The following is a 27,595-nucleotide window of genomic DNA, read 5'->3' on the forward strand; positions in this document are numbered from 1 at the left end:
ATCGTCCTGTGAACGACTTTTGATACTGGTTTTGACATTTTCTCACTAAATAAATTATTGCGATTAAACGTGTAACGTTATGTCTGTTGTTTTTCTTAATAATTGTAACATTAGTTACATAGTTTTAAGAAATGGTTAGGTGTAGGGGTAGGATTAGTGGCTCAAACTATATTTAGATGCTTTATTGTTAATAAAACTGCCATTTCCCTACACATTATGTTCATTATGTTTTATCCTTTTAATATTGTCTATAAAATGGGTATGTTTAGGTGTGGGAGTAGGGTAAAGGGATCTTACATTTATAATCTATAAAATGTTCTACTATGTTTTCATAATGCAGTTCCATAAATACTGTGAGCCAAAATGTTGAGAAAAATTAAGCTGTTTCCCTTTTATGCAGTCCTCTGGGACTTTTTGCTGTTTAAAAAACAAACAAAAAAAAAAATAGTTAAATGCAAGTCTATTTTTCACTTTTTCGGTCTAGTAAACAGTAGTTAATGTCTTGAATCTAGTAGGTAAAATGTCTTGAATCTAGAACAGTATTACTTTTGTTGAGCTTACAATAAGGTAAATACACTTGAGATGATGACAGGATGGTAAATTATGGCTTATTATGGCAAAAAAGCACTGCCTAATATGAGTCAGGAATACTAACTTCAAGGCATTTTGTCTCAAAATGCCCATTTCCAATCTTATTTCAAGTTGGTGGTGACTTAAATCTAGAACAGTGTAACAATTATAGAACTAAAAATTAGTTAAATACACTTGAAACAAACAGGATGACAAAAGAAAATGCTACTTTTGAGGGGAAAATACTATTTTTGAGGATGACAAGCTTATTATGAGACATAAAACATCACAATACTAGTAAAATATAGCTAAAAATGAGTTTTCCCAGCTAATTTCAAGATCACTCATATCTTTTAAGGCTTAAATATAATGTCTTATTTCAAGAAATCTTACCAAGAGAATTTTCACTTGTTCCATTGGCAGATTTTTTTGCTTATTACAAGCAAAAATATCTTGTATTATTTTTTTTTTGCTTATTTTTGGAGTGGCCTTTTTTCCAGTGTATGTGGGTTGCAGTAAATGGCCAGACTATGAAGTTGTTGATAAAGAAAAGTAAATGCTTTGGCGGGGGCTGAGAGGTGGGGAGGACAACATGGCTAACTCCTCCATAATCAGATTGCCCTTCGGGTGATTTTTGGGCAACTCACTGAGTCTCAGCTCCAGAGAGAACTTCAGCAAGTCTAGTTTCTGACTGACTCATTCAAGCGGGCTTGAGCTTCTGAATGAGCTTTCTTCTCCGTCAGAATGAGCTTTCTTCTCTGTCAACTTCTAAGGGTAAACAACGCCTTTCATACACCAAGAAGAGCACAATTTGTTTTATCACCCAGCTTAAAAAAAAAAAAAAAATCCTGTGGTATCACATGCAATTGCATACAGAGTCAGAGAACCCTTGAACTCATACTAAAGGTGAGAGGGCTCGTCCGGGAAAAGGCCACTTCTTGCTTTTGCACTGGACCTACGACGAAGGCTTTGCGTACGAAAGCAGAGAGGCAGACTACACACAAAACAGGTGGGAAAGAGTCATGAACTTTAAATTAATCTAGTCATCGCTAAACATCATTGATACGTTTGTTTTGTCCATATAACCAAAATGGCTGTGTAATTGGAGAAAAATACATGGAACAGAAATGGCGGGCTCTAAATGTAAACAGCTGCATATAGGCTATGCCGTAGGCTTGACTTTGAACTAAAAGGCATCAGCCTCCCACCTAGGGAGGCTGTTACTAGGGCGTGCTTGTTGCGCTTTTTCTAAGCCGATGCTGCAAAAAGTCAATGCAAAGTTGTTCAAAGAAGATGGGGCTACTTGCGTACACTTGTACAGTCACCGAACGCTGGCCTCAAACAGAATGAGCAGGCACTAGTTTTGATAAGAGCGTTTGTCGTTAGGGAGCCGTACTCTCTGGCAGGCAGCGATTCAGAGTACGTTCTGTGCAAGAAATAAACGCTTGTCATCTGACTGGCTGCTTGTTCTGAATCTGCTGGGCTCGTCCGGGATTTGAACCCAGGACCTCTCGCACCCAAAGCGAGAATCATACCCCTAGACCAACGAGCCTGACTGACAATAGATTCGACTACTTGCGTACACTTGTAGAGTCACTGAATGCTGGCCTCTTACAGAATGGGAAGGCACTAGTTCCCACTGGCGGGCTCTAAATGTAAACAGCCGCATATAGGCTATGCCGTAGGCTTGACTTTGAACTAAAAGGCACCAGCCTCCCACCTAGGGAGGCTGTTACTAGGACGTGCTTGTTGCGCTTGCTCTAAGCCGATGCTGCAAAAAGTCAATGAAAAGTTGTTCAAAGAAACTCCACAGAACAACAAGTATACCCGTTCTTAGCGTTTCTGCAAAAGAGCCACGGTAATTCAGTTAAGAGCGATTTAAAATGCTTTGAATCCCACTACAGCATCTACAGACCGGCGAAAAAAGTTCAATTTTGCCAAAGCATCAGCCTCTGATGCTGCAGAACGTGACGTCAAGTACTATGTGGGTTGCAGTAAATGGCCAGACTATGAAGTGGGTGATAAAGAAAAGTAAATGCTTTGGCGGGGCTGAGAGGTGGGGAGGACAACATGGCTAACTCCTCCATAATCAGATTGCCCTTCGGGTGATTTTTGGGCAACTCACTGAGTCTCAGCTCCAGAGAGAACTTCAGCAAGTCTAGTTTCTGACTGACTCATTCAAGCGGGCTTGAGCTTCTGAATGAGCTTTCTTCTCCGTCAGAATGAGCTTTCTTCTCTGTCAACTTCTAAGGGAAAACAATGCCTTTCATACACCAAGAAGAGCACAATTTGTTTTATCACCCAGCTTAAAAAAAGAAAAAAAAATCCTGTGGTATCACATGCAATTGCATACAGAGTCAGAGAACCCTTGAACTCATACTGAAGGTGAGAGGGCTCGTCCGGGATTTGAAGCCGGGATCTCTGCGTACACTTGTAGAGTCACTGAATGCTGGCCTCTTACAGAATGGGAAGGCACTAGTTTTAATAGAAAGCGTTTGTCGTTAGGGAGCCACACTCCCTGGCAGGCAGCGATTCTGAGTTCGTTCTGTGCAAGGAAATAAGCGCTTGTCATCTGGCTGAATCTTGGCTATGTTGTAGTACAGATGAACACAAGCAGTAGTAAGGGTTTCAAAAACATGACAGTTTTGAGTTTGGCTCAGTGCTGCAAAAGGAAGGATCCAACCTTGTTGCTCTAGCTGCTTGGTCTGAAATCCCCGGGCTCGTCCGGGATTTGAACCCGGGACCTCTCGCACCCAAAGCGAGAATCATACCCCTAGACCAACGAGCCTCTTTTACATTAAGTCTTTCGGGAGGGCGCCACAAATTCAGTGAAGCCCATCTCAAAGACGGAACACGACCCGGCGTCGAGATACGAAAGTGTAGCTGTTTGAGCGTTAGAAACCCTTTGAAGCCAAATTACAGATCAAAGGAAAAAGAACTCCAGACAAGGCCCAGTGGCCTAATGGATAAGGCATCAGCCTCCGGAGCTGGAGATTGTGAGTTCAAGTCCCACCTGGGTTGCTTTAATGGGCTATATTTAAGTTGGATGTTCGACAAATTCAAGGATGGTTTGTTCAAAGCAATAATGACCTCAAGATCTGAGTTAGCATAGAACGGACAAACTTCGGATAGCTGTGGTGGGGTTTTGTGTGCGTCAGACTGTCAGTGAATCATTCTTGCCTGCCCGTGCATGTGCCCTTTCAGGCTGAAATTACACAAAGCACTGTGCGCAAGAGGCCCAGTGGCCTAAGGGGAAAAGGCCACTTCTTGCTTTTGCACTGGACCTACGACGAAGGCTTTGCGTACGAAAGCAGAGAGGCAGACTACACACAAAACAGGTGGGAAAGAGTCATGAACTTTAAATTAATCTAGTCATCGAAAAACATCATTGATACGTTTGTTTTGTCCATATAACCAAAATGGCTGTGTAATTGGAGAAAAACACATGGAACAGAAATGGCGGGCTCTAAATGTAAACAGCCGCATATAGGCTATGCCGTAGGCTTGACTTTGAACTAAAAGGCATCAGCCCTCCACCTAGGGAGGCTGTTACTAGGGCGTGCTTGTTGCGTTTGCTCTAAGCCGATGCTGCAAAAAGTCAATGAAAAGTTGTTCAAAGAAACTCCACAGAACAACAAGTATACCCGTGCTTAGCGTTTCTACAAAAGAGCCACGGTAATTCAGTTAAGAGCTATTTATAATGCTTTGAATCCCACTACAGCATCTACAGACCTGCGAAAAAAGTTCAATTTTGCCAAAGCATCAGCCTCTGATGCTGCAGAACGTGACGTCAAGTACTATGTGGGTTGCAGTAAATGGCCAGACTATGAAGTTGTTGATAAAGAAAAGTAAATGCTTTGGCGGGGGCTGAGAGGTGGGGAGGACAACATGGCTAACTCCTCCATAATCAGATTGCCCTTCGGGTGATTTTTGGGCAACTCACTGAGTCTCAGCTCCAGAGAGAACTTCAGCAAGTCTAGTTTCTGACTGACTCATTCAAGCGGGCTTGAGCTTCTGAATGAGCTTACTTCTCCGTCAGAATGAGCTTTCTTCTCTGTCAACTTCTAAGGGAAAACAATGCCTTTCATACACCAAGAAGAGCACAATTTGTTTTATCACCCAGCTTAAAAAAAGAAAAAAAAAATCCTGTGGTATCACATGCAATTGCATACAGAGTCAGAGAACCCTTGAACTCATACTAAAGGTGAGAGGGCTCGTCCGGGATTTGAAGCCGAGATCTCTAGCACCCGAAGCGAGAATCATACCACTAGACCGCCTGACGCTGGATGGGGCTACTTGCGTACACTTGTACAGTCACCGAACGCTGGCCTCAAACAGAATGAGCAGGGACTAGGTTTAATAAGAGCGTTTGTCGTTAGGGAGCCGTACTCTCTGGCAGGCAGCGATTCAGAGTACATTCTGTGCTGGAAATAAACGCTTGTCATCTGACTGGCTGCTTGTTCTGAAACTAATGGGCTCGTCCGGGATTTGAACCCGGGACCTCTCGCACCCGAAGCGAGAATCATACCCCTAGACCAACGAGCCTGATTGACAATAGATTCGGCTACATGCGTACAGTTGTAGAGTCACTGAATGCTGGCCTCTTACAGAATGGGAAGGCATTAGTTTTAATAGAAAGCGTTTGTCGTTACGGAGCCACACTCCCTGGCAGGCAGCGATTCTGAGTTCGTTCTGTGCAAGGAAATAAGCGCTTGTCATCTGGCTGAATCTTGGCTATGTTGAAGTACAGATGAACACAAGCAGTAGTAAGGGTTTCAAAAACATGACAGTTTTGAGTTTGGCTCAGTGCTGCAAAAGGAAGGATCCAACCTTGTTGCTCTAGCTGCTTGGTCTGAAATCCCCGGGCTCGTCCGGGATTTGAACCCGGGACCTCTCGCACCCAAAGCGAGAATCATACCCCTAGACCAACGAGCCTCTTTTACATTAAGTCTTTCGGGAGGGCGCCACAAATTCAGTGAAGCCCATCTCAAAGACGGAACACGACCCGGCGTCGAGATACGAAAGTGTAGCTGTTTGAGCGTTAGAAACCCTTTGAAGCCAAATTACAGATCAAAGGAAAAAGAACTCCAGACAAGGCCCAGTGGCCTAATGGATAAGGCATCAGCCTCCGGAGCTGGAGATTGTGAGTTCAAGTCCCACCTGGGTTGCTTTAATGGGCTATATTTAAGTTGGATGTTCGACAAATTCAAGGATGGTTTGTTCAAAGCAATAATGACCGCAAGATCTGAGTTAGCATAGAACGGACAAACTTCGGATAGCTGTGGTGGGGTTTTGTGTGCGTCAGACTGTCAGTGAATCATTCTTGCCTGCCCGTGCATGTGCCCTTTCAGGCTGAAATTACACAAAGCACTGTGCGCAAGAGTCCCAGTGGCCTAAGGGGAAAAGGCCACTTCTTGCTTTTGCACTGGACCTACGACGAAGGCTTTACGTACGAAAGCAGAGAGGCAGACTACACACAAAACAGGTGGGAAAGAGTCATGAACTTTAAATTAATCTAGTCATCGAAAAACATCATTGATACGTTTGTTTTGTCCATATAACCAAAATGGCTGTGTAATTGGAGAAAAACACATGGAACAGAAATGGCGGGCTCTAAATGTAAACAGCCGCATATAGGCTATGCCGTAGGCTTGACTTTGAACTAAAAGGCATCAGCCTCCCACCTAGGGAGGCTGTTACTAGGGCGTGCTTGTTGCGCTTGCTCTAAGCCGATGCTGCAAAAAGTCAATGAAAAGTTGTTCAAAGAAACTCCACAGAACAACAAGTATACCCGTGCTTAGCGTTTCTGCAAAAGAGCCACGGTAATTCAGTTAAGAGCGATTTAAAATGCTTTGAATCCCACTACAGCATCTACAGACCTGCAAAAAAAGTTCAATTTTGCCAAAGCGAAGCCGGGATCTCTAGCACCCGAAGCGAGAATCATACCACTAGACCAACGAGCCTGCCTGACGCTGGATGGGGCTACTTGCGTACACTTGTACAGTCACTGAACGCTGGCCTCAAACAGAATGAGCAGGGACTAGTTTTAATAAGAGCGTTTGTCGTTAGGGAGCCGTACTCTCTGGCAGGCAGCGATTCAGAGTACATTCTGTGCAGGAAATAAACACTTGTCATCTGACTGTGTTGTAGTACAGATGAACACAAGCAGTAGTAAGGGTTTCAAAAACATGACAGTTTTGAGTTTGGCTCAGTGCTGCAAAAGGAAGGATCCAACCTTGTTGCTCTAGCTGCTTGGTCTGAAATCCCCGGGCTCGTCCGGGATTTGAACCCGGGACCTCTCGCACCCAAAGCGAGAATCATACCCCTAGACCAACGAGCCTCTTTTACATTAAATCTTTCGGGAGGGCGCCACAAATTCAGTGAAGCCCATCTCAAAGACGGAACACGACCTGGCGTCGAGATACGAAAGTGTAGCTGTTTGAGCGTTAGAAACCCCTTGAAGCCAAATTACTGATCAAAGGAAAAAGAACTTCAGACAAGGCCCAGTGGCCTAATGGATAAGGCATCAGCCTCCGGAGCTGGAGATTGTGGGTTCAAGTCCCACCTGGGTCGTCTATAATGGGCTATATTTAAGTTGGATGTTCGACAAATTCCAGGATGGTTTGTTCAAAGCAATAATGACCGCAAGATCTGAGTTAGCATAGAACGGACAAACTTCGGATAGCTGTGGTGGGGTTTTGTGTGCGTCAGACTGTCAGTGAATCATTCTTGCCTGCCCGTGCATGTGCCCTTTCAGGCTGAAATTACACAAAGCACTGTGCGCAAGAGGCCCAGTGGCCTAAGGGGAAAAGGCCACTTCTTGCTTTTGCATTGGACCTACGACGAAGGCTTTGCGTACGAAAGCAGAGAGGCAGACTACACACAAAACAGGTGGGAAAGAGTCATGAACTTTAAATTAATCTAGTCATCGAAAAACATCATTGATACGTTTGTTTTGTCCATATAACCAAAATGGCTGTGTAATTGGAGAAAAACACATGGAACAGAAATGGCGGGCTCTAAATGTAAACAGCCGCATATAGGCTATGCCGTAGGCTTGACTTTGAACTAAAAGGCATCAGCCCTCCACCTAGGTAGGCTGTTACTAGGGCGTGCTTGTTGCGCTTGCTCTAAGCCGATGCTGCAAAAAGTCAATGAAAAGTTGTTCAAAGAAACTCCACAGAACAACAAGTATACCCGTGCTTAGCGTTTCTGCAAAAGAGCCACGGTAATTCAGTTAAGAGCGATTTAAAATGCTTTGAATTCCACTACAGCATCTACAGACCTGCGAAAAAAGTTCAATTTTGCCAAAGCATCAGCCTCTGATGCTGCAGAACGTGACGTCAAGTACTATGTGGGTTGCAGTAAATGGCCAGACTATGAAGTTGTTGATAAAGAAAAGTAAATGCTTTGGCGGGGGCTGAGAGGTGGGGAGGACAACATGGCTAACTCCTCCATAATCAGATTGCCCTTCGGGTGATTTTTGGGCAACTCACTGAGTCTCAGCTCCAGAGAGAACTTCAGCAAGTCTAGTTTCTGACTGACTCATTCAAGCGGGCTTGAGCTTCTGAATGAGCTTTCTTCTCCGTCAGAATGAGCTTTCTTCTCTGTCAACTTCTAAGGGAAAACAATGCCTTTCATACACCAAGAAGAGCACAATTTGTTTTATCACCCAGCTTAAAAAAAGAAAAAAAAATCCTGTGGTATCACATGCAATTGCATACAGAGTCAGAGAACCCTTGAACTCATACTAAAGGTGAGAGGGCTCGTCCGGGATTTGAAGCCGGGATCTCTAGCACCCGAAGCGAGAAACATACCACTAGACCAACGAGCCTGCCTGACGCTGGATGGGGCTACTTGCGTACACTTGTACAGTCACCGAACGCTGGCCTCAAACAGAATGAGAGGGGACTAGTTTTAATAAGAGCGTTTGTCGTTAGGGAGCCGTACTCTCTGGCAGGCAGCGATTCAGAGTACATTCTGTGCAAGGAAATAAGCGCTTGTCATCTGGCTGAATCTTGGCTATGTTGTAGTACAGATGAACACAAGCAGTAGTAAGGGTTTCAAAAACATGACAGTTTTGAGTTTGGCTCAGTGCTGCAAAAGGAAGGATCCAACCTTGTTGCTCTAGCTGCTTGGTCTGAAATCCCCGGGCTCGTCCGGGATTTGAACCCGGGACCTCTCGCACCCAAAGCGAGAATCATACCCCTAGACCAACGAGCATCTTTTACATTAAGTCTTTCGGGAGGGCGCCACAAATTCAGTGAATCCCATCTCAAAGACGGAACACGACCTGGCGTCGAGATACGAAAGTGTAGCTGTTTGAGCGTTAGAAACCCTTTGAAGCCAAATTACTGATCAAAGGAAAAAGAACTCCAGACAAGGCCCAGTGGCCTAATGGATAAGGCATCAGCCTCGGGAGCTGGAGATTGTGAGTTCAAGTCCCACCTGGGTTGCTTTAATGGGCTATATTTAAGTTGGATGTTCGACAAATTCAAGGATGGTTTGTTCAAAGCAATAATGACCGCAAGATCTGAGTTAGCATAGAACGGACAAACTTCGGATAGCTGTGGTGGGGTTTTGTGTGCGTCAGACTGTCAGTGAATCATTCTTGCCTGCCCGTGCATGTGCCCTTTCAGGCTGAAATTACACAAAGCACTGTGCGCAAGAGGCCCAGTGGCCTAAGGGGAAAAGGCCACTTCTTGCTTTTGCACTGGACCTACGACGAAGGCTTTGCGTACGAAAGCATAGAGGCAGACTACACACAAAACAGGTGGGAAAGAGTCATGAACTTTAAATTAATCTAGTCATCGAAAAACATCATTGATACGTTTGTTTTGTTCATATAACCAAAATGGCTGTGTAATTGGAGAAAAACACATGGAACAGAAATGGCGGGCTGTAAATGTAAACAGCCGCATATAGGCTATGCCGTAGGCTTGACTTTGAACTAAAAGGCATCAGCCTCCCACCTAGGGAGGCTGTTACTAGGGCGTGCTTGTTGCGCTTGCTCTAAGCCGATGCTGCAAAAAGTCAATGAAAAGTTGTTCAAAGAAACTCCACAGAACAACAAGTATACCCGTGCTTAGCGTTTCTGCAAAAGAGCCACGTTAATTCAGTTAAGAGCGATTTAAAATGCTTTGAATCCCACTAAAGCATCTACAGACCTGCGAAAAAAGTTCAATTTTGCCAAAGCATCAGCCTCTGATGCTGCAGAACGTGACGTCAAGTACTATGTGGGTTGCAGTAAATGGCCAGACTTTGAAGTTGTTGATAAAGAAAAGTAAATGCTTTGGCGGGGGCTGAGAGGTGGGGAGGACAACATGGCTAACTCCTCCATAATCAGATTGCCCTTCGGGTGATTTTTGGGCAACTCACTGAGTCTCAGCTCCAGAGAGAACTTCAGCAAGTCTAGTTTCTGACTGACTCATTCAAGCGGGCTTGAGCTTCTGAATGAGCTTTCTTCTCCGTCAGAATGAGCTTTCTTCTCTGTCAACTTCTAAGGGAAAACAATGCCTTTCATACACCAAGAAGAGCACAATTTGTTTTATCACCCAGCTTAAAAAAAGAAAAAAAATCCTGTGGTATCACATGCAATTGCATACAGAGTCAGAGAACCCTTGAACTCATACTGAAGGTGAGAGGGCTCGTCCGGGATTTGAAGCCGGGATCTCTGCGTACACTTGTAGAGTCACTGAATGCTGGCCTCTTACAGAATGGGAAGGCACTAGTTTTAATAGAAAGCGTTTGTCGTTAGGGAGCCACACTCCCTGGCAGGCAGCGATTCTGAGTTCGTTCTTTGCAAGGAAATAAGCGCTTGTCATCTGGCTGAATCTTGGCTATGTTGTAGTACAGATGAACACAAGCAGTAATAAGGGTTTCAAAAACATGACAGTTTTGAGTTTGGCTCAGTGCTGCAAAAGGAAGGATCCAACCTTGTTACTCTAGCTGCTTGGTCTGAAATCCCCGGGCTCGTCCGGGATTTGAACCCGGGACCTCTCGCACCCAAAGCGAGAATCATACCCCTAGACCAACGAGCCTCTTTTACATTAAGTCTTTCGGGAGGGCGCCACAAAATCAGTGAAGCCCATCTCAAAGACGGAACACGACCTGGCGTCGAGATACGAAAGTGTAGCTGTTTGAGCGTTAGAAACCCCTTGAAGCCAAATTACTGATCAAAGGAAAAAGAACTCCAGACAAGGCCCAGTGGCCTAATGGATAAGGCATCAGCCTCCGGAGCTGGAGATTGTGAGTTCAAGTCCCACCTGGGTCGTCTTTAATGGGCTATATTTAAGTTGGATGTTCGACAAATTCAAGGATGGTTTGTTCAAAGCAATAATGACCGCAAGATCTGAGTTAGCATAGAACGGACAAACTTCGGATAGCTGTGGTGGGGTTTTGTGTGCGTCAGACTGTCAGTGAATCATTCTTGCCTGCCCGTGCATGTGCCCTTTCAGGCTGAAATTACACAAAGCACTGTGCGGAAAAGGCCACTTGCTTTTGCACTGGACCTACGACGAAGGCTTTGCGTACGAAAGCAGAGAGGCAGACTACACACAAAACAGGTGGGAAAGAGTCATGAACTTTAAATTAATCTAGTCATCGAAAAACATCATTGATACGTTTGTTTTGTCCATATAACCAAAATGGCTGTGTAATTGGAGAAAAACACATGGAACAGATATGGCGGGCTCTAAATGTAAACAGCCGCATATAGGCTATGCCGTAGGCTTGACTTTGAACTAAAAGGCATCAGCCTCCCACCTAGGGAGGCTGTTACTAGGGCGTGCTTGTTGCGCTTGCTCTAAGCCGATGCTGCAAAAAGTCAATGAAAAGTTGTTCAAAGAAACTCCACAGAACAACAAGTATACCCGTGCTTAGCGTTTCTGCAAAAGAGCCACGGTAATTCAGTTAAGAGCGATTTAAAATGCTTTGAATCCCACTACAGCATCTACAGACCAGCGAAAAAAGTTCAATTCTGCCAAAGCATCAGCCTCTGATGCTGCAGAACGTGACGTCAAGTACTATGTGGGTTGCAGTAAATGGCCAGACTTTGAAGTTGTTGATAAAGAAAAGTAAATGCTTTGGCGGGGGCTGAGAGGTGGGGAGGACAACATGGCTAACTCCTCCATAATCAGATTGCCCTTCGGGTGATTTTTGGGCAACTCACTGAGTCTCAGCTCCAGAGAGAACTTCAGCAAGTCTAGTTTCTGACTGACTCATTCAAGCGGGCTTGAGCTTCTGAATGAGCTTTCTTCTCCGTCAGAATGAGCTTTCTTCTCTGTCAACTTCTAAGGGAAAACAATGCCTTTCATACACCAAGAAGAGCACAATTTGTTTTATCACCCAGCCTAAAAAAAGAAAAAAAAATCCTGTGGTATCACATGCAATTGCATACAGAGTCAGAGAACCCTTGAACTCATACTAAAGGTGAGAGGGCTCGCCCGGGATTTGAAGCCGGGATCTCTAGCACCCGAAGCGAGAATCATACCACTAGACCAACGAGCCTGCCTGACGCTGGATGGGGCTACTTGCGTACACTTGTACAGTCACCGAACGCTGGCCTCAAACAGAATGAGCAGGGACTAGTTTTAATAAGAGCGTTTGTCGTTAGGGAGCCGTACTCTCTGGCAGGCAGCGATTCAGAGTACATTCTGTGCAGGAAATAAACGCTTGTCATCTGACTGGCTGCTTGTTCTGAAACTGCTGGGCTCGTCCGGGATTTGAACCCGGGACCTCTCGCACCCGAAGCGAGAATCATACCCCTAGACCAACGAGCCTGACTGACAATAGATTCGGCTACTTGCTTACAGTTGTAGAGTCACTGAATGCTGGCCTCTTACAGAATGGGAAGGCACTAGTTTTAATAGAAAGCGTTTGTCGTTAGGGAGCCACACTCCCTGGCAGGCAGCGATTCTGAGTTCGTTCTGTGCAAGGAAATAAGCGCTTGTCATCTGGCTGAATCTTGGCTATGTTGTAGTACAGATGAACACAAGCAGTAGTAAGCTTATAGTAGTAAGGCCTAATGGATAAGGCATCAGCCTCCGGAGCTGGAGATTGTGGGTTCAAGTCCCACCTGGGTCGTCTTTAATGGACTATATTTAAGTTGGATGTTCGACAAATTCAAGGATGGTTTGTTCAAAGCAATAATGACCGCAAGATCTGAGTTAGCATAGAACGGACAAACTTCGGATAGCTGTGGTGGGGTTTTGTGTGCGTCAGGCTGTCAGTGAATCATTCTTGCCTGCCCGTGCATGTGCCCTTTCAGGCTGAAATTACACAAAGCACTGTGCGCAAGAGGCCCAGTGGCCTAAGGGGAAAAGGCCACTTCTTGCTTTTGCACTGGACCTACGACGAAGGCTTTGCGTACGAAAGCAGAGAGGCAGACTACACACAAAACAGGTGGGAAAGAGTCATGAACTTTAAATTAATCTAGTCATCGAAAAACATCATTGATACGTTTGTTTTGTTCATATAACCAAAATGGCTGTGTAATTGGAGAAAAACACATGGAACAGAAATGGCGGGCTGTAAATGCAAACAGCCGCATATAGGCTATGCCGTAGGCTTGACTTTGAACTAAAAGGCATCAGCCTCCCACCTAGGGAGGCTGTTACTAGGGCGTGCTTGTTGCGCTTGCTCTAAGCCGATGCTGCAAAAAGTCAATGAAAAGTTGTTCAAAGAAACTCCACAGAACAACAAGTATACCCGTGCTTAGCGTTTCTGCAAAAGAGCCACGTTAATTCAGTTAAGAGCGATTTAAAATGCTTTGAATCCCACTAAAGCATCTACAGACCTGCGAAAAAAGTTCAATTTTGCCAAAGCATCAGCCTCTGATGCTGCAGAACGTGACGTCAAGTACTATGTGGGTTGCAGTAAATGGCCAGACTATGAAGTTGTTGATAAAGAAAAGTAAATGCTTTGGCGGGGGCTGAGAGGTGGGGAGGACAACATGGCTAACTCCTCCATAATCAGATTGCCCTTCGGGTGATTTTTGGGCAACTCACTGAGTCTCAGCTCCAGAGAGAACTTCAGCAAGTCTAGTTTCTGACTGACTCATTCAAGCGGGCTTGAGCTTCTGAATGAGCTTTCTTCTCCGTCAGAATGAGCTTTCTTCTCTGTCAACTTCTAAGGGAAAACAATGCCTTTCATACACCAAGAAGAGCACAATTTGTTTTATCACCCAGCTTAAAAAAAGAAAAAAAAAATCCTGTGGTATCACATGCAATTGCATACAGAGTCAGAGAACCCTTGAACTCATACTAAAGGTGAGAGGGCTCGTCTGGGATTTGAAGCCGGGATCTCTAGCACCCGAAGCGAGAAACATACCACTAGACCAACGAGCCTGCCTGACGCTGGATGGGGCTACTTGCGTACACTTGTACAGTCACCGAACGCTGGCCTCAAACAGAATGAGAGGGGACTAGTTTTAATAAGAGCGTTTGTCGTTAGGGAGCCGTACTCTCTGGCAGGCAGCGATTCAGAGTACATTCTGTGCAAGGAAATAAGCGCTTGTCATCTGGCTGAATCTTGGCTATGTTGTAGTACAGATGAACACAAGCAGTAGTAAGGGTTTCAAAAACATGACAGTTTTGAGTTTGGCTCAGTGCTGCAAAAGGAAGGATCCAACCTTGTTGCTCTAGCTGCTTGGTCTGAAATCCCCGGGCTCGTCCGGGATTTGAACCCGGGACCTCTCGCACCCAAAGCGAGAATCATACCCCTAGACCAACGAGCCTCTTTTACATTAAGTCTTTCGGGAGGGCGCCACAAATTCAGTGAATCCCATCTCAAAGACGGAACACGACCTGGCGTCGAGATACGAAAGTGTAGCTGTTTGAGCGTTAGAAACCCTTTGAAGCCAAATTACTGATCAAAGGAAAAAGAACTCCAGACAAGGCCCAGTGGCCTAATGGATAAGGCATCAGCCTCGGGAGCTGGAGATTGTGAGTTCAAGTCCCACCTGGGTTGCTTTAATGGGCTATATTTAAGTTGGATGTTCGACAAATTCAAGGATGGTTTGTTCAAAGCAATAATGACCGCAAGATCTGAGTTAGCATAGAACGGACAAACTTCGGATAGCTGTGGTGGGGTTTTGTGTGCGTCAGACTGTCAGTGAATCATTCTTGCCTGCCCGTGCATGTGCCCTTTCAGGCTGAAATTACACAAAGCACTGTGCGCAAGAGGCCCAGTGGCCTAAGGGGAAAAGGCCACTTCTTGCTTTTGCACTGGACCTACGACGAAGGCTTTGCGTACGAAAGCAGAGAGGCAGACTACACACAAAACAGGTGGGAAAGAGTCATGAACTTTAAATTAATCTAGTCATCGAAAAACATCATTGATACGTTTGTTTTGTCCATATAACCAAAATGGCTGTGTAATTGGAGAAAAACACATGGAACAGAAATGGCGGGCTCTAAATGTAAACAGCCGCATATAGGCTATGCCGTAGGCTTGACTTTGAACTAAAAGGCATCAGCCTCCCACCTAGGGAGGCTGTTACTAGGGCGTGCTTGTTGCGCTTGCTCTAAGCCGATGCTGCAAAAAGTCAATGAAAAGTTGTTCAAAGAAACTCCACAGAACAACAAGTATACCCGTTCTTAGCGTTTCTGCAAAAGAGCCACGGTAATTCAGTTAAGAGCGATTTAAAATGCTTTGAATCCCACTACAGCATCTACAGACCTGCGAAAAAAGTTCAATTTTGCCAAAGCATCAGCCTCTGATGCTGCAGAACGTGACGTCAAGTACTATGTGGGTTGCAGTAAATGGCCAGACTTTGAAGTTGTTGATAAAGAAAAGTAAATGCTTTGGCGGGGGCTGAGAGGTGGGGAGGACAACATGGCTAACTCCTCCATAATCAGATTGCCCTTCGGGTGATTTTTGGGCAACTCACTGAGTCTCAGCTCCAGAGAGAACTTCAGCAAGTCTAGTTTCTGACTGACTCATTCAAGCGGGCTTGAGCTTCTGAATGAGCTTTCTTCTCCGTCAGAATGAGCTTTCTTCTCTGTCAACTTCTAAGGGAAAACAATGCCTTTCATACACCAAGAAGAGCACAATTTGTTTTATCACCCAGCTTAAAAAAAGAAAAAAAATCCTGTGGTATCACATGCAATTGCATACAGAGTCAGAGAACCCTTGAACTCATACTGAAGGTGAGAGGGCTCGTCCGGGATTTGAAGCCGGGATCTCTGCGTACACTTGTAGAGTCACTGAATGCTGGCCTCTTACAGAATGGGAAGGCACTAGTTTTAATAGAAAGCGTTTGTCGTTAGGGAGCCACACTCCCTGGCAGGCAGCGATTCTGAGTTCGTTCTTTGCAAGGAAATAAGCGCTTGTCATCTGGCTGAATCTTGGCTATGTTGTAGTACAGATGAACACAAGCAGTAATAAGGGTTTCAAAAACATGACAGTTTTGAGTTTGGCTCAGTGCTGCAAAAGGAAGGATCCAACCTTGTTACTCTAGCTGCTTGGTCTGAAATCCCCGGGCTCGTCCGGGATTTGAACCCGGGACCTCTCGCACCCAAAGCGAGAATCATACCCCTAGACCAACGAGCCTCTTTTACATTAAGTCTTTCGGGAGGGCGCCACAAAATCAGTGAAGCCCATCTCAAAGACGGAACACGACCTGGCGTCGAGATACGAAAGTGTAGCTGTTTGAGCGTTAGAAACCCCTTGAAGCCAAATTACTGATCAAAGGAAAAAGAACTCCAGACAAGGCCCAGTGGCCTAATGGATAAGGCATCAGCCTCCGGAGCTGGAGATTGTGAGTTCAAGTCCCACCTGGGTCGTCTTTAATGGGCTATATTTAAGTTGGATGTTCGACAAATTCAAGGATGGTTTGTTCAAAGCAATAATGACCGCAAGATCTGAGTTAGCATAGAACGGACAAACTTCGGATAGCTGTGGTGGGGTTTTGTGTGCGTCAGACTGTCAGTGAATCATTCTTGCCTGCCCGTGCATGTGCCCTTTCAGGCTGAAATTACACAAAGCACTGTGCGGAAAAGGCCACTTGCTTTTGCACTGGACCTACGACGAAGGCTTTGCGTACGAAAGCAGAGAGGCAGACTACACACAAAACAGGTGGGAAAGAGTCATGAACTTTAAATTAATCTAGTCATCGAAAAACATCATTGATACGTTTGTTTTGTCCATATAACCAAAATGGCTGTGTAATTGGAGAAAAACACATGGAACAGATATGGCGGGCTCTAAATGTAAACAGCCGCATATAGGCTATGCCGTAGGCTTGACTTTGAACTAAAAGGCATCAGCCTCCCACCTAGGGAGGCTGTTACTAGGGCGTGCTTGTTGCGCTTGCTCTAAGCCGATGCTGCAAAAAGTCAATGAAAAGTTGTTCAAAGAAACTCCACAGAACAACAAGTATACCCGTGCTTAGCGTTTCTGCAAAAGAGCCACGGTAATTCAGTTAAGAGCGATTTAAAATGCTTTGAATCCCACTACAGCATCTACAGACCAGCGAAAAAAGTTCAATTCTGCCAAAGCATCAGCCTCTGATGCTGCAGAACGTGACGTCAAGTACTATGTGGGTTGCAGTAAATGGCCAGACTTTGAAGTTGTTGATAAAGAAAAGTAAATGCTTTGGCGGGGGCTGAGAGGTGGGGAGGACAACATGGCTAACTCCTCCATAATCAGATTGCCCTTCGGGTGATTTTTGGGCAACTCACTGAGTCTCAGCTCCAGAGAGAACTTCAGCAAGTCTAGTTTCTGACTGACTCATTCAAGCGGGCTTGAGCTTCTGAATGAGCTTTCTTCTCCGTCAGAATGAGCTTTCTTCTCTGTCAACTTCTAAGGGAAAACAATGCCTTTCATACACCAAGAAGAGCACAATTTGTTTTATCACCCAGCCTAAAAAAAGAAAAAAAAATCCTGTGGTATCACATGCAATTGCATACAGAGTCAGAGAACCCTTGAACTCATACTAAAGGTGAGAGGGCTCGCCCGGGATTTGAAGCCGGGATCTCTAGCACCCGAAGCGAGAATCATACCACTAGACCAACGAGCCTGCCTGACGCTGGATGGGGCTACTTGCGTACACTTGTACAGTCACCGAACGCTGGCCTCAAACAGAATGAGCAGGGACTAGTTTTAATAAGAGCGTTTGTCGTTAGGGAGCCGTACTCTCTGGCAGGCAGCGATTCAGAGTACATTCTGTGCAGGAAATAAACGCTTGTCATCTGACTGGCTGCTTGTTCTGAAACTGCTGGGCTCGTCCGGGATTTGAACCCGGGACCTCTCGCACCCGAAGCGAGAATCATACCCCTAGACCAACGAGCCTGACTGACAATAGATTCGGCTACTTGCTTACAGTTGTAGAGTCACTGAATGCTGGCCTCTTACAGAATGGGAAGGCACTAGTTTTAATAGAAAGCGTTTGTCGTTAGGGAGCCACACTCCCTGGCAGGCAGCGATTCTGAGTTCGTTCTGTGCAAGGAAATAAGCGCTTGTCATCTGGCTGAATCTTGGCTATGTTGTAGTACAGATGAACACAAGCAGTAGTAAGCTTATAGTAGTAAGGCCTAATGGATAAGGCATCAGCCTCCGGAGCTGGAGATTGTGGGTTCAAGTCCCACCTGGGTCGTCTTTAATGGACTATATTTAAGTTGGATGTTCGACAAATTCAAGGATGGTTTGTTCAAAGCAATAATGACCGCAAGATCTGAGTTAGCATAGAACGGACAAACTTCGGATAGCTGTGGTGGGGTTTTGTGTGCGTCAGGCTGTCAGTGAATCATTCTTGCCTGCCCGTGCATGTGCCCTTTCAGGCTGAAATTACACAAAGCACTGTGCGCAAGAGGCCCAGTGGCCTAAGGGGAAAAGGCCACTTCTTGCTTTTGCACTGGACCTACGACGAAGGCTTTGCGTACGAAAGCAGAGAGGCAGACTACACACAAAACAGGTGGGAAAGAGTCATGAACTTTAAATTAATCTAGTCATCGAAAAACATCATTGATACGTTTGTTTTGTTCATATAACCAAAATGGCTGTGTAATTGGAGAAAAACACATGGAACAGAAATGGCGGGCTGTAAATGCAAACAGCCGCATATAGGCTATGCCGTAGGCTTGACTTTGAACTAAAAGGCATCAGCCTCCCACCTAGGGAGGCTGTTACTAGGGCGTGCTTGTTGCGCTTGCTCTAAGCCGATGCTGCAAAAAGTCAATGAAAAGTTGTTCAAAGAAACTCCACAGAACAACAAGTATACCCGTGCTTAGCGTTTCTGCAAAAGAGCCACGTTAATTCAGTTAAGAGCGATTTAAAATGCTTTGAATCCCACTAAAGCATCTACAGACCTGCGAAAAAAGTTCAATTTTGCCAAAGCATCAGCCTCTGATGCTGCAGAACGTGACGTCAAGTACTATGTGGGTTGCAGTAAATGGCCAGACTATGAAGTTGTTGATAAAGAAAAGTAAATGCTTTGGCGGGGGCTGAGAGGTGGGGAGGACAACATGGCTAACTCCTCCATAATCAGATTGCCCTTCGGGTGATTTTTGGGCAACTCACTGAGTCTCAGCTCCAGAGAGAACTTCAGCAAGTCTAGTTTCTGACTGACTCATTCAAGCGGGCTTGAGCTTCTGAATGAGCTTTCTTCTCCGTCAGAATGAGCTTTCTTCTCTGTCAACTTCTAAGGGAAAACAATGCCTTTCATACACCAAGAAGAGCACAATTTGTTTTATCACCCAGCTTAAAAAAAGAAAAAAAAAATCCTGTGGTATCACATGCAATTGCATACAGAGTCAGAGAACCCTTGAACTCATACTAAAGGTGAGAGGGCTCGTCCGGGATTTGAAGCCGGGATCTCTAGCACCCGAAGCGAGAAACATACCACTAGACCAACGAGCCTGCCTGACGCTGGATGGGGCTACTTGCGTACACTTGTACAGTCACCGAACGCTGGCCTCAAACAGAATGAGAGGGGACTAGTTTTAATAAGAGCGTTTGTCGTTAGGGAGCCGTACTCTCTGGCAGGCAGCGATTCAGAGTACATTCTGTGCAAGGAAATAAGCGCTTGTCATCTGGCTGAATCTTGGCTATGTTGTAGTACAGATGAACACAAGCAGTAGTAAGGGTTTCAAAAACATGACAGTTTTGAGTTTGGCTCAGTGCTGCAAAAGGAAGGATCCAACCTTGTTGCTCTAGCTGCTTGGTCTGAAATCCCCGGGCTCGTCCGGGATTTGAACCCGGGACCTCTCGCACCCAAAGCGAGAATCATACCCCTAGACCAACGAGCCTCTTTTACATTAAGTCTTTCGGGAGGGCGCCACAAATTCAGTGAATCCCATCTCAAAGACGGAACACGACCTGGCGTCGAGATACGAAAGTGTAGCTGTTTGAGCGTTAGAAACCCTTTGAAGCCAAATTACTGATCAAAGGAAAAAGAACTCCAGACAAGGCCCAGTGGCCTAATGGATAAGGCATCAGCCTCGGGAGCTGGAGATTGTGAGTTCAAGTCCCACCTGGGTTGCTTTAATGGGCTATATTTAAGTTGGATGTTCGACAAATTCAAGGATGGTTTGTTCAAAGCAATAATGACCGCAAGATCTGAGTTAGCATAGAACGGACAAACTTCGGATAGCTGTGGTGGGGTTTTGTGTGCGTCAGACTGTCAGTGAATCATTCTTGCCTGCCCGTGCATGTGCCCTTTCAGGCTGAAATTACACAAAGCACTGTGCGCAAGAGGCCCAGTGGCCTAAGGGGAAAAGGCCACTTCTTGCTTTTGCACTGGACCTACGACGAAGGCTTTGCGTACGAAAGCAGAGAGGCAGACTACACACAAAACAGGTGGGAAAGAGTCATGAACTTTAAATTAATCTAGTCATCGAAAAACATCATTGATACGTTTGTTTTGTCCATATAACCAAAATGGCTGTGTAATTGGAGAAAAACACATGGAACAGAAATGGCGGGCTCTAAATGTAAACAGCCGCATATAGGCTATGCCGTAGGCTTGACTTTGAACTAAAAGGCATCAGCCTCCCACCTAGGGAGGCTGTTACTAGGGCGTGCTTGTTGCGCTTGCTCTAAGCCGATGCTGCAAAAAGTCAATGAAAAGTTGTTCAAAGAAACTCCACAGAACAACAAGTATACCCGTTCTTAGCGTTTCTGCAAAAGAGCCACGGTAATTCAGTTAAGAGCGATTTAAAATGCTTTGAATCCCACTACAGCATCTACAGACCTGCGAAAAAAGTTCAATTTTGCCAAAGCATCAGCCTCTGATGCTGCAGAACGTGACGTCAAGTACTATGTGGGTTGCAGTAAATGGCCAGACTTTGAAGTTGTTGATAAAGAAAAGTAAATGCTTTGGCGGGGGCTGAGAGGTGGGGAGGACAACATGGCTAACTCCTCCATAATCAGATTGCCCTTCGGGTGATTTTTGGGCAACTCACTGAGTCTCAGCTCCAGAGAGAACTTCAGCAAGTCTAGTTTCTGACTGACTCATTCAAGCGGGCTTGAGCTTCTGAATGAGCTTTCTTCTCCGTCAGAATGAGCTTTCTTCTCTGTCAACTTCTAAGGGAAAACAATGCCTTTCATACACCAAGAAGAGCACAATTTGTTTTATCACCCAGCTTAAAAAAAGAAAAAAAATCCTGTGGTATCACATGCAATTGCATACAGAGTCAGAGAACCCTTGAACTCATACTGAAGGTGAGAGGGCTCGTCCGGGATTTGAAGCCGGGATCTCTGCGTACACTTGTAGAGTCACTGAATGCTGGCCTCTTACAGAATGGGAAGGCACTAGTTTTAATAGAAAGCGTTTGTCGTTAGGGAGCCACACTCCCTGGCAGGCAGCGATTCTGAGTTCGTTCTTTGCAAGGAAATAAGCGCTTGTCATCTGGCTGAATCTTGGCTATGTTGTAGTACAGATGAACACAAGCAGTAATAAGGGTTTCAAAAACATGACAGTTTTGAGTTTGGCTCAGTGCTGCAAAAGGAAGGATCCAACCTTGTTACTCTAGCTGCTTGGTCTGAAATCCCCGGGCTCGTCCGGGATTTGAACCCGGGACCTCTCGCACCCAAAGCGAGAATCATACCCCTAGACCAACGAGCCTCTTTTACATTAAGTCTTTCGGGAGGGCGCCACAAAATCAGTGAAGCCCATCTCAAAGACGGAACACGACCTGGCGTCGAGATACGAAAGTGTAGCTGTTTGAGCGTTAGAAACCCCTTGAAGCCAAATTACTGATCAAAGGAAAAAGAACTCCAGACAAGGCCCAGTGGCCTAATGGATAAGGCATCAGCCTCCGGAGCTGGAGATTGTGAGTTCAAGTCCCACCTGGGTCGTCTTTAATGGGCTATATTTAAGTTGGATGTTCGACAAATTCAAGGATGGTTTGTTCAAAGCAATAATGACCGCAAGATCTGAGTTAGCATAGAACGGACAAACTTCGGATAGCTGTGGTGGGGTTTTGTGTGCGTCAGACTGTCAGTGAATCATTCTTGCCTGCCCGTGCATGTGCCCTTTCAGGCTGAAATTACACAAAGCACTGTGCGGAAAAGGCCACTTGCTTTTGCACTGGACCTACGACGAAGGCTTTGCGTACGAAAGCAGAGAGGCAGACTACACACAAAACAGGTGGGAAAGAGTCATGAACTTTAAATTAATCTAGTCATCGAAAAACATCATTGATACGTTTGTTTTGTCCATATAACCAAAATGGCTGTGTAATTGGAGAAAAACACATGGAACAGATATGGCGGGCTCTAAATGTAAACAGCCGCATATAGGCTATGCCGTAGGCTTGACTTTGAACTAAAAGGCATCAGCCTCCCACCTAGGGAGGCTGTTACTAGGGCGTGCTTGTTGCGCTTGCTCTAAGCCGATGCTGCAAAAAGTCAATGAAAAGTTGTTCAAAGAAACTCCACAGAACAACAAGTATACCCGTGCTTAGCGTTTCTGCAAAAGAGCCACGGTAATTCAGTTAAGAGCGATTTAAAATGCTTTGAATCCCACTACAGCATCTACAGACCAGCGAAAAAAGTTCAATTCTGCCAAAGCATCAGCCTCTGATGCTGCAGAACGTGACGTCAAGTACTATGTGGGTTGCAGTAAATGGCCAGACTTTGAAGTTGTTGATAAAGAAAAGTAAATGCTTTGGCGGGGGCTGAGAGGTGGGGAGGACAACATGGCTAACTCCTCCATAATCAGATTGCCCTTCGGGTGATTTTTGGGCAACTCACTGAGTCTCAGCTCCAGAGAGAACTTCAGCAAGTCTAGTTTCTGACTGACTCATTCAAGCGGGCTTGAGCTTCTGAATGAGCTTTCTTCTCCGTCAGAATGAGCTTTCTTCTCTGTCAACTTCTAAGGGAAAACAATGCCTTTCATACACCAAGAAGAGCACAATTTGTTTTATCACCCAGCCTAAAAAAAGAAAAAAAAATCCTGTGGTATCACATGCAATTGCATACAGAGTCAGAGAACCCTTGAACTCATACTAAAGGTGAGAGGGCTCGCCCGGGATTTGAAGCCGGGATCTCTAGCACCCGAAGCGAGAATCATACCACTAGACCAACGAGCCTGCCTGACGCTGGATGGGGCTACTTGCGTACACTTGTACAGTCACCGAACGCTGGCCTCAAACAGAATGAGCAGGGACTAGTTTTAATAAGAGCGTTTGTCGTTAGGGAGCCGTACTCTCTGGCAGGCAGCGATTCAGAGTACATTCTGTGCAGGAAATAAACGCTTGTCATCTGACTGGCTGCTTGTTCTGAAACTGCTGGGCTCGTCCGGGATTTGAACCCGGGACCTCTCGCACCCGAAGCGAGAATCATACCCCTAGACCAACGAGCCTGACTGACAATAGATTCGGCTACTTGCGTACAGTTGTAGAGTCACTGAATGCTGGCCTCTTACAGAATGGGAAGGCACTAGTTTTAATAGAAAGCGTTTGTCGTTAGGGAGCCACACTCCCTGGCAGGCAGCGATTCTGAGTTCGTTCTGTGCAAGGAAATAAGCGCTTGTCATCTGGCTGAATCTTGGCTATGTTGTAGTACAGATGAACACAAGCAGTAGTAAGCTTATAGTAGTAAGGCCTAATGGATAAGGCATCAGCCTCCGGAGCTGGAGATTGTGGGTTCAAGTCCCACCTGGGTCGTCTTTAATGGACTATATTTAAGTTGGATGTTCGACAAATTCAAGGATGGTTTGTTCAAAGCAATAATGACCGCAAGATCTGAGTTAGCATAGAACGGACAAACTTCGGATAGCTGTGGTGGGGTTTTGTGTGCGTCAGGCTGTCAGTGAATCATTCTTGCCTGCCCGTGCATGTGCCCTTTCAGGCTGAAATTACACAAAGCACTGTGCGCAAGAGGCCCAGTGGCCTAAGGGGAAAAGGCCACTTCTTGCTTTTGCACTGGACCTACGACGAAGGCTTTGCGTACGAAAGCAGAGAGGCAGACTACACACAAAACAGGTGGGAAAGAGTCATGAACTTTAAATTAATCTAGTCATCGAAAAACATCATTGATACGTTTGTTTTGTTCATATAACCAAAATGGCTGTGTAATTGGAGAAAAACACATGGAACAGAAATGGCGGGCTGTAAATGCAAACAGCCGCATATAGGCTATGCCGTAGGCTTGACTTTGAACTAAAAGGCATCAGCCTCCCACCTAGGGAGGCTGTTACTAGGGCGTGCTTGTTGCGCTTGCTCTAAGCCGATGCTGCAAAAAGTCAATGAAAAGTTGTTCAAAGAAACTCCACAGAACAACAAGTATACCCGTGCTTAGCGTTTCTGCAAAAGAGCCACGTTAATTCAGTTAAGAGCGATTTAAAATGCTTTGAATCCCACTAAAGCATCTACAGACCTGCGAAAAAAGTTCAATTTTGCCAAAGCATCAGCCTCTGATGCTGCAGAACGTGACGTCAAGTACTATGTGGGTTGCAGTAAATGGCCAGACTATGAAGTTGTTGATAAAGAAAAGTAAATGCTTTGGCGGGGGCTGAGAGGTGGGGAGGACAACATGGCTAACTCCTCCATAATCAGATTGCCCTTCGGGTGATTTTTGGGCAACTCACTGAGTCTCAGCTCCAGAGAGAACTTCAGCAAGTCTAGTTTCTGACTGACTCATTCAAGCGGGCTTGAGCTTCTGAATGAGCTTTCTTCTCCGTCAGAATGAGCTTTCTTCTCTGTCAACTTCTAAGGGAAAACAATGCCTTTCATACACCAAGAAGAGCACAATTTGTTTTATCACCCAGCTTAAAAAAAGAAAAAAAAAATCCTGTGGTATCACATGCAATTGCATACAGAGTCAGAGAACCCTTGAACTCATACTAAAGGTGAGAGGGCTCGTCCGGGATTTGAAGCCGGGATCTCTAGCACCCGAAGCGAGAAACATACCACTAGACCAACGAGCCTGCCTGACGCTGGATGGGGCTACTTGCGTACACTTGTACAGTCACCGAACGCTGGCCTCAAACAGAATGAGAGGGGACTAGTTTTAATAAGAGCGTTTGTCGTTAGGGAGCCGTACTCTCTGGCAGGCAGCGATTCAGAGTACATTCTGTGCAAGGAAATAAGCGCTTGTCATCTGGCTGAATCTTGGCTATGTTGTAGTACAGATGAACACAAGCAGTAGTAAGGGTTTCAAAAACATGACAGTTTTGAGTTTGGCTCAGTGCTGCAAAAGGAAGGATCCAACCTTGTTGCTCTAGCTGCTTGGTCTGAAATCCCCGGGCTCGTCCGGGATTTGAACCCGGGACCTCTCGCACCCAAAGCGAGAATCATACCCCTAGACCAACGAGCCTCTTTTACATTAAGTCTTTCGGGAGGGCGCCACAAATTCAGTGAATCCCATCTCAAAGACGGAACACGACCTGGCGTCGAGATACGAAAGTGTAGCTGTTTGAGCGTTAGAAACCCTTTGAAGCCAAATTACTGATCAAAGGAAAAAGAACTCCAGACAAGGCCCAGTGGCCTAATGGATAAGGCATCAGCCTCGGGAGCTGGAGATTGTGAGTTCAAGTCCCACCTGGGTTGCTTTAATGGGCTATATTTAAGTTGGATGTTCGACAAATTCAAGGATGGTTTGTTCAAAGCAATAATGACCGCAAGATCTGAGTTAGCATAGAACGGACAAACTTCGGATAGCTGTGGTGGGGTTTTGTGTGCGTCAGACTGTCAGTGAATCATTCTTGCCTGCCCGTGCATGTGCCCTTTCAGGCTGAAATTACACAAAGCACTGTGCGCAAGAGGCCCAGTGGCCTAAGGGGAAAAGGCCACTTCTTGCTTTTGCACTGGACCTACGACGAAGGCTTTGCGTACGAAAGCAGAGAGGCAGACTACACACAAAACAGGTGGGAAAGAGTCATGAACTTTAAATTAATCTAGTCATCGAAAAACATCATTGATACGTTTGTTTTGTCCATATAACCAAAATGGCTGTGTAATTGGAGAAAAACACATGGAACAGAAATGGCGGGCTCTAAATGTAAACAGCCGCATATAGGCTATGCCGTAGGCTTGACTTTGAACTAAAAGGCATCAGCCTCCCACCTAGGGAGGCTGTTACTAGGGCGTGCTTGTTGCGCTTGCTCTAAGCCGATGCTGCAAAAAGTCAATGAAAAGTTGTTCAAAGAAACTCCACAGAACAACAAGTATACCCGTTCTTAGCGTTTCTGCAAAAGAGCCACGGTAATTCAGTTAAGAGCGATTTAAAATGCTTTGAATCCCACTACAGCATCTACAGACCTGCGAAAAAAGTTCAATTTTGCCAAAGCATCAGCCTCTGATGCTGCAGAACGTGACGTCAAGTACTATGTGGGTTGCAGTAAATGGCCAGACTTTGAAGTTGTTGATAAAGAAAAGTAAATGCTTTGGCGGGGGCTGAGAGGTGGGGAGGACAACATGGCTAACTCCTCCATAATCAGATTGCCCTTCGGGTGATTTTTGGGCAACTCACTGAGTCTCAGCTCCAGAGAGAACTTCAGCAAGTCTAGTTTCTGACTGACTCATTCAAGCGGGCTTGAGCTTCTGAATGAGCTTTCTTCTCCGTCAGAATGAGCTTTCTTCTCTGTCAACTTCTAAGGGAAAACAATGCCTTTCATACACCAAGAAGAGCACAATTTGTTTTATCACCCAGCTTAAAAAAAGAAAAAAAATCCTGTGGTATCACATGCAATTGCATACAGAGTCAGAGAACCCTTGAACTCATACTGAAGGTGAGAGGGCTCGTCCGGGATTTGAAGCCGGGATCTCTGCGTACACTTGTAGAGTCACTGAATGCTGGCCTCTTACAGAATGGGAAGGCACTAGTTTTAATAGAAAGCGTTTGTCGTTAGGGAGCCACACTCCCTGGCAGGCAGCGATTCTGAGTTCGTTCTTTGCAAGGAAATAAGCGCTTGTCATCTGGCTGAATCTTGGCTATGTTGTAGTACAGATGAACACAAGCAGTAGTAAGGGTTTCAAAAACATGACAGTTTTGAGTTTGGCTCAGTGCTGCAAAAGGAAGGATCCAACCTTGTTACTCTAGCTGCTTGGTCTGAAATCCCCGGGCTCGTCCGGGATTTGAACCCGGGACCTCTCGCACCCAAAGCGAGAATCATACCCCTAGACCAACGAGCCTCTTTTACATTAAGTCTTTCGGGAGGGCGCCACAAAATCAGTGAAGCCCATCTCAAAGACGGAACACGACCTGGCGTCGAGATACGAAAGTGTAGCTGTTTGAGCGTTAGAAACCCCTTGAAGCCAAATTACTGATCAAAGGAAAAAGAACTCCAGACAAGGCCCAGTGGCCTAATGGATAAGGCATCAGCCTCCGGAGCTGGAGATTGTGAGTTCAAGTCCCACCTGGGTCGTCTTTAATGGGCTATATTTAAGTTGGATGTTCGACAAATTCAAGGATGGTTTGTTCAAAGCAATAATGACCGCAAGATCTGAGTTAGCATAGAACGGACAAACTTCGGATAGCTGTGGTGGGGTTTTGTGTGCGTCAGACTGTCAGTGAATCATTCTTGCCTGCCCGTGCATGTGCCCTTTCAGGCTGAAATTACACAAAGCACTGTGCGGAAAAG

General features: G+C 45.5%; 27 non-coding genes across 27 annotated transcripts; 11 read left to right on the forward strand and 16 right to left on the reverse strand.

The window, feature by feature from the left end:
* Positions 1–2,050: 2,050 nt before the first annotated feature.
* Positions 2,051–2,122, reverse strand: trnap-ugg (transfer RNA proline (anticodon UGG)). The gene has a single exon. It is a non-coding gene; the product is annotated as a tRNA-Pro (tRNA).
* A 1,164-nt stretch (positions 2,123–3,286) lies between these two features.
* On the reverse strand, positions 3,287–3,358 carry trnap-ugg (transfer RNA proline (anticodon UGG)). Its single transcript has one exon. It is a non-coding gene; the product is annotated as a tRNA-Pro (tRNA).
* A 160-nt stretch (positions 3,359–3,518) lies between these two features.
* trnar-ccg (transfer RNA arginine (anticodon CCG)) lies at positions 3,519–3,591 on the forward strand. Its single transcript has one exon. It is a non-coding gene; the product is annotated as a tRNA-Arg (tRNA).
* Positions 3,592–5,043: 1,452 nt separating this feature from the next.
* trnap-cgg (transfer RNA proline (anticodon CGG)) lies at positions 5,044–5,115 on the reverse strand. Its single transcript has one exon. It is a non-coding gene; the product is annotated as a tRNA-Pro (tRNA).
* A 318-nt stretch (positions 5,116–5,433) lies between these two features.
* On the reverse strand, positions 5,434–5,505 carry trnap-ugg (transfer RNA proline (anticodon UGG)). The gene has a single exon. It is a non-coding gene; the product is annotated as a tRNA-Pro (tRNA).
* A 160-nt stretch (positions 5,506–5,665) lies between these two features.
* On the forward strand, positions 5,666–5,738 carry trnar-ccg (transfer RNA arginine (anticodon CCG)). The gene has a single exon. It is a non-coding gene; the product is annotated as a tRNA-Arg (tRNA).
* Positions 5,739–6,838: 1,100 nt separating this feature from the next.
* Positions 6,839–6,910, reverse strand: trnap-ugg (transfer RNA proline (anticodon UGG)). The gene has a single exon. It is a non-coding gene; the product is annotated as a tRNA-Pro (tRNA).
* Positions 6,911–7,070: 160 nt separating this feature from the next.
* Positions 7,071–7,143, forward strand: trnar-ccg (transfer RNA arginine (anticodon CCG)). The gene has a single exon. It is a non-coding gene; the product is annotated as a tRNA-Arg (tRNA).
* A 1,578-nt stretch (positions 7,144–8,721) lies between these two features.
* Positions 8,722–8,793, reverse strand: trnap-ugg (transfer RNA proline (anticodon UGG)). Its single transcript has one exon. It is a non-coding gene; the product is annotated as a tRNA-Pro (tRNA).
* Positions 8,794–8,953: 160 nt separating this feature from the next.
* trnap-cgg (transfer RNA proline (anticodon CGG)) lies at positions 8,954–9,026 on the forward strand. Its single transcript has one exon. It is a non-coding gene; the product is annotated as a tRNA-Pro (tRNA).
* Positions 9,027–10,538: 1,512 nt separating this feature from the next.
* On the reverse strand, positions 10,539–10,610 carry trnap-ugg (transfer RNA proline (anticodon UGG)). The gene has a single exon. It is a non-coding gene; the product is annotated as a tRNA-Pro (tRNA).
* A 160-nt stretch (positions 10,611–10,770) lies between these two features.
* trnar-ccg (transfer RNA arginine (anticodon CCG)) lies at positions 10,771–10,843 on the forward strand. Its single transcript has one exon. It is a non-coding gene; the product is annotated as a tRNA-Arg (tRNA).
* A 1,435-nt stretch (positions 10,844–12,278) lies between these two features.
* On the reverse strand, positions 12,279–12,350 carry trnap-cgg (transfer RNA proline (anticodon CGG)). The gene has a single exon. It is a non-coding gene; the product is annotated as a tRNA-Pro (tRNA).
* A 1,883-nt stretch (positions 12,351–14,233) lies between these two features.
* trnap-ugg (transfer RNA proline (anticodon UGG)) lies at positions 14,234–14,305 on the reverse strand. The gene has a single exon. It is a non-coding gene; the product is annotated as a tRNA-Pro (tRNA).
* A 160-nt stretch (positions 14,306–14,465) lies between these two features.
* On the forward strand, positions 14,466–14,538 carry trnap-cgg (transfer RNA proline (anticodon CGG)). The gene has a single exon. It is a non-coding gene; the product is annotated as a tRNA-Pro (tRNA).
* A 1,512-nt stretch (positions 14,539–16,050) lies between these two features.
* On the reverse strand, positions 16,051–16,122 carry trnap-ugg (transfer RNA proline (anticodon UGG)). Its single transcript has one exon. It is a non-coding gene; the product is annotated as a tRNA-Pro (tRNA).
* Positions 16,123–16,282: 160 nt separating this feature from the next.
* On the forward strand, positions 16,283–16,355 carry trnar-ccg (transfer RNA arginine (anticodon CCG)). The gene has a single exon. It is a non-coding gene; the product is annotated as a tRNA-Arg (tRNA).
* A 1,435-nt stretch (positions 16,356–17,790) lies between these two features.
* Positions 17,791–17,862, reverse strand: trnap-cgg (transfer RNA proline (anticodon CGG)). The gene has a single exon. It is a non-coding gene; the product is annotated as a tRNA-Pro (tRNA).
* A 1,883-nt stretch (positions 17,863–19,745) lies between these two features.
* Positions 19,746–19,817, reverse strand: trnap-ugg (transfer RNA proline (anticodon UGG)). The gene has a single exon. It is a non-coding gene; the product is annotated as a tRNA-Pro (tRNA).
* A 160-nt stretch (positions 19,818–19,977) lies between these two features.
* On the forward strand, positions 19,978–20,050 carry trnap-cgg (transfer RNA proline (anticodon CGG)). The gene has a single exon. It is a non-coding gene; the product is annotated as a tRNA-Pro (tRNA).
* Positions 20,051–21,562: 1,512 nt separating this feature from the next.
* On the reverse strand, positions 21,563–21,634 carry trnap-ugg (transfer RNA proline (anticodon UGG)). The gene has a single exon. It is a non-coding gene; the product is annotated as a tRNA-Pro (tRNA).
* Positions 21,635–21,794: 160 nt separating this feature from the next.
* Positions 21,795–21,867, forward strand: trnar-ccg (transfer RNA arginine (anticodon CCG)). Its single transcript has one exon. It is a non-coding gene; the product is annotated as a tRNA-Arg (tRNA).
* A 1,435-nt stretch (positions 21,868–23,302) lies between these two features.
* On the reverse strand, positions 23,303–23,374 carry trnap-cgg (transfer RNA proline (anticodon CGG)). The gene has a single exon. It is a non-coding gene; the product is annotated as a tRNA-Pro (tRNA).
* Positions 23,375–25,257: 1,883 nt separating this feature from the next.
* trnap-ugg (transfer RNA proline (anticodon UGG)) lies at positions 25,258–25,329 on the reverse strand. The gene has a single exon. It is a non-coding gene; the product is annotated as a tRNA-Pro (tRNA).
* A 160-nt stretch (positions 25,330–25,489) lies between these two features.
* trnap-cgg (transfer RNA proline (anticodon CGG)) lies at positions 25,490–25,562 on the forward strand. The gene has a single exon. It is a non-coding gene; the product is annotated as a tRNA-Pro (tRNA).
* A 1,512-nt stretch (positions 25,563–27,074) lies between these two features.
* On the reverse strand, positions 27,075–27,146 carry trnap-ugg (transfer RNA proline (anticodon UGG)). Its single transcript has one exon. It is a non-coding gene; the product is annotated as a tRNA-Pro (tRNA).
* A 160-nt stretch (positions 27,147–27,306) lies between these two features.
* trnar-ccg (transfer RNA arginine (anticodon CCG)) lies at positions 27,307–27,379 on the forward strand. Its single transcript has one exon. It is a non-coding gene; the product is annotated as a tRNA-Arg (tRNA).
* The last annotated feature ends 216 nt before the right edge of the window (positions 27,380–27,595 follow it).

This window comes from Siphateles boraxobius, unplaced genomic scaffold, assembly GCF_051911475.1.
Source record: "Siphateles boraxobius isolate OS27281-9 unplaced genomic scaffold, OSU_SipBor_1 25, whole genome shotgun sequence".
NCBI classification, from domain to species: domain Eukaryota; kingdom Metazoa; phylum Chordata; class Actinopteri; order Cypriniformes; family Leuciscidae; genus Siphateles; species Siphateles boraxobius.